The following is a 4,746-nucleotide window of genomic DNA, read 5'->3' as shown; positions in this document are numbered from 1 at the left end:
TAAACCCTAAACTGAACTTTTTCCTTTCAGCCAGCATTAGGGTTTTAAACCCTAAACTGAGCTTTTCCATGCAATCAGCATTAGGGTTTTAAACCCTAAACTGAATTTTCCCTTTAGTCAGCATTAGGGTTTTAAACCCTAAACTGAACTTTTTCCTTTCAACCAGCATTAGGGTTTTAAACCCTAAACTGAGCTTTTCCATGCAATCAGCATTAGGGTTTTAAACCCTAAACTGAATTTTCCCTTTAGTCAGCATTAGGGTTTTAAACCCTAAACTGAACTTTTTCCTTTCAGCCAGCATTAGGGTTTTAAACCCTAAACTGAGCTTTTCCATGCAATCAGCATTAGGGTTTTAAACCCTAAACTGAATTTTCCTTTTAGTCAGCATTAGGGTTTTAAACCCTAAACTGAGCTTTTCCATGTAATCAGCATTAGGGTTTTAAACCCTAAACTGAACTTTTTCTTTCAGTCAGCGTTAGGGTTTTAAACCCTAAACTGAATTCTTCCTTTGTTCGGCGTTAGGGTTTAGAACCCTAAACTGAACCTTTCCCAAGCTAGTCGGTATTAGGGCTCCAACCCTGAACTGAGCATGCATATCCTCTTTCATCAATTTTATGAACTTCCTGGTGAATAATTAACGAAATTTTCCTAGTGAAACTGGGGCAGAAAATTTCGTTCATTTGTTTTCTCTCGCAGGTCTGACCTCGCGCCACATGGATCGAAATGACCCACGAGATGAGTCCCAGTTCGGAATCAAAGAAGAAGAAAGAAAAAAAAAAGAAGATGTCCCGAGATATCAGAGTAAATGGAAGGCGGATTGACTCCAACGTTTAATTAAGGTCCTGAACCCTGCCAATCGCGTCTCACTCAGTATCCCAGAGGTTAAACAAGTCGCCGCAACTCGCAAGCATCAAGATTCAGATCGGAGTCTACAAGCAAAATCAGCTAAAACCCAAGATCAAGTCGTAAAAGAATCATAGATAGGAATCTTGTAACTAGCAGTTGACATGCATATAAGTAGTTAGTTCAGTTTCCAATTTTCGTTTGGTTGTAATAAGGCGGTCAGTGACGCAGCAGTGACAATAGCAACAACAGTAGCAGCAAGCATTGCAATCCCATGGTAGTCCCAGATACCAAAACTTCCCGAACTACATTGACCTGATTCCTGTTTAGCCCAGGATATGTAGGAAATCTTTGAAGCAGGATTCGGTCAGATCTTTCAAAAAAAAACATGCTTCATACGGAGTGGTCCATAGGCAAAAATCGCTCATACACGCTCACTTTATCTTTGCACGAAAACTCTTCGTGTTTCCGAACAAAGAGGGGCAGCTGTGAGCACGTGATTTTTGTTTTCATGGACAATCACTCCAAAAGAAATAAAAAATAACGATAATTGATCCTGTTGTACAATTTTTGGATTTTTTATGGCACTTCGTTAATTATTTATGACTTTGGCCCATTTTTACTTTATTAAAACAAAATACAAAAAAAAAGGTACGTGTCATGCATAATCTGAACCGTAACATGGTTGTTAAATAGAAAGGCATAAAACAGGCATCTTTGTCCGTGATTTTGTTTTGTTTGATTTCACCTGTTTTGAAATATTTTTAGTGTGTGTGCAAATAATTGTATTGAGTGTGTATTTAATTTTAATTTGATTTTTTGCTTAGTTTTGTTTTTAAAATAAATAAAGAAAAGAAATAAAATATAAGAAAAGGTCCCTTCTTCTTCCGGATTGGGCCAATTTAGTAAAATTGGCCCAAACAAACAATACCCAAACCAGGCCTGCCCGGTCCAGTCCAACTGATGCCCAGAGAATCCAAACGACGTCGTATTGATACAGGTTGATCTGGGTCGTTGATCTCAAATTGATCAACGGCCAAGATCAATTCCCCATAACCCACCAACAAACCCGACCCGTCTCACCTAGACCGACCCCAACCCTTTACCCTTGAAACGACGTCGTTCCCTGTTAGCCGAAGGATCCTAGCCCTTCATCTCATCTCATCCAATGGCCAGGATCCACTTACCCACTAACTATATAAACTCATAACACTACCCTGCCCCCCTATCCAAACCCCAGCCTTCGTCGTCTTCACCATAACCCCCAAACCTTAGAGCCGCCCCTGTACCCTTCACCATGAAAACCGGCGGCACGGACAGCGGTGACCTTGCCCTTAACACCATAGAACCCCCGTGCCGTCCTGAACCCAAATCTACCAACCACACAGCTCGAATCCTATCCCACCTTCTCGAATCTTCATTTGAAGATTCGAGTCGGAACCTAATCTACACCGATCTGCCTTAAATTCATACCAGACACTCCCCAGACCCCCCTCGTGACCAAACCATACTTGGTTTGGTCCGAATCTGATTAGGGAAGCATGAATCCCAGATCTGAGTTTTGGAAATTTTGTGTTCCTCCGTCACTGGTCCACTTTGTTCAAACCGAAGGATTAAGGTCTAATGGACCTTAATCGAAGTGTTTCTCATCTGAGAAACACTTCTATTAAAGTTCGTTCAGCTTTAAGAAAGGTCTGTCCAAATCCGAGCTCAAACTTTTGATTTTTCGAGTTTTAAGGTGAGTTTGCTTTCTTTCCTTTACTTGTTTTGGTCCATATGATTTGTTTTAAAAGTCTATTCATATTTGTTTTAATTTTATCAACTTTTGTTTGTCCACTTCACCTGAACCTCTGTGTTTGTCTGAATCCCCCCTCCTATTCTGATAAGGCATATGTATTTGTTGTGCAATTAGTTTGAATTTCAAATTTGTACTGATTAACTGATTCCTCAAAGTACAGTTCTGTTTAATCAGTATAAGTCGAGTCATGTGTCCTATACTTTTGAATGTCTGATTTTTTGGCTACGATTGTATGTGTTATGATTAATATAGTCGAGTCGACATGTGTCGTCAATTCGTTTCAGCTGTCCGAACAATAACAAATCGACTTACTTCTGCTAAGCATTTGTTGAATCAATTAAGAACCAGTTTTGTTTACTTATAGCTGTTGATTTGGATCAGTAATGTAAAAGGGATGTTTGGTTTAAGTTCTGAATTGGAGGGCATGTGCACTTGTGCACAGCATGTGCATTGGTGCACCTCATGTGCTTTGTGCACAACCTGTGGCCTGCATAAAGGTCTTGTTAAGTTTTAAATAATTTGACAGCATATGCTGTCAGATACATTCTGCTGCCCATACTCTACTTTAACCTCAAAAATAATAAACATTACTTAAAGTAAGTCTGCCAGGGAATATCATGGGTTTTGTTCATACTTAATTAGCCAATTGGAATCTGAAAATGGAAGGCACATGGGAGGGGTATGGTGACATTCTAAATAGGCTGTTAAAAGGGGTAGTGTTAAGGCTTATAAAAAGGGGGCAGACATCTGACTAAAGGGAGGAGGAGAAATCTGAAAAAGAAAACAGAGGATTGGAGAGGATAAAAAAATACACACACTGTGAGGGATTTTTAAAAAGAGAGTTGAAATACATACAAATATATATACATACAGACAGAGCATATAGAGAGAGGGAGAGACACTGAGAGGGAACATCTAAGAGTTCAATTTCTGAAAACAGGAACTGGAAAAGATTTCTTTTAGTAACTTCAGTATAATTTCAAAACTGAAGATTGGTTTTAGATTTTGGAAAGAAAGGAGATAGAGGGTGGATATACAGAAAGCAGAAACTGTCTTTTTTTTTTCCTGCTGTTTGTTCGATTTCCAGTCTGTTTACCCTGTTTCAAATAAGTGCTGATTTCCTCTCAAGTATCAGTTAGGATTCTGTTGTTTGGTTCTTATTGGTTTGCTCTCTTTTGGAATTGGACCACTTGAATTCTGAGCCCACTCCTCTGTTTTTGCTGTCATTTTTGTTGCCTCTTCCCATTGGCCATAACTGCATCTTGCTTTGGGATTTTTGTTACCTGCTGTTACTGCTGCTGCACTTGTTGTCATTGTTACTCTGCTGATTGCCCTCTTCTTCAATTGTCAAATATTTCCAGGTACACAACCTCTGAACCACGTATTGTTGAAAGTTTGAAGTTGAAGCAGAAATAAAGAAATGAACATCTGTTTATGTCATAACATTGGTGTTAAAAATAGGTTGAATGCTAGTTGGGCCTGTATTTGTTTAACTGCAAACCGCAAACATTCTGTATAGACTAACATACATTCTGTTTGAGATGAACTATTAGATAGCATTGTTCAATAGTAATGACAGTATGACAGACAATATGTTTGATTTAGTATACATTCAGTTCAGTATAACACTCTGTTTGACTTAGTTATGACTGTATAACATAGAGTCATGGCAAGCACTCGTATGTATTTTGCCTAGGCCACTGAATTGACAAATCTGTGGTACTAAATCTGGGATAAATGTATCCCAAACAAACTCTCATGCAGTCACATTAAGAGTCTGGCTATGAATGCCAGCTCTCCTGTCAGATTATTTGTTCCGATATAGGTTCGATATCGGGTCTCGGTATAGATTCCTTATTTCGAAATAATGCGATGACTGTTGAGGAAAACTAATAGTCGTTTTGAGTTCAATTAGTAGTAATTTTCCTAACAAACAGCCAATTTCGTTCATCAATTTCGAATAGGTTAGAGTTTAAAAATAAAACTTGGAGGTCGTTAAATATAACTCAGTATATGTTGTTAGTTTGCTTGCAATCTCACTTAGCAAATTAATAAGCGTATTCACTCGATGAAGACAAAGCATGAGGTAACTCTCACCTCATAAA

The sequence above is a fragment of the Nicotiana tabacum genome, chromosome 1 (genome assembly GCF_000715075.1).
Source record: "Nicotiana tabacum cultivar K326 chromosome 1, ASM71507v2, whole genome shotgun sequence".
Taxonomy (NCBI): domain Eukaryota; kingdom Viridiplantae; phylum Streptophyta; class Magnoliopsida; order Solanales; family Solanaceae; genus Nicotiana; species Nicotiana tabacum.
The sequence above is the reverse complement of the archived record's forward strand: the minus strand, read 5'-3'. Positions refer to the sequence as shown.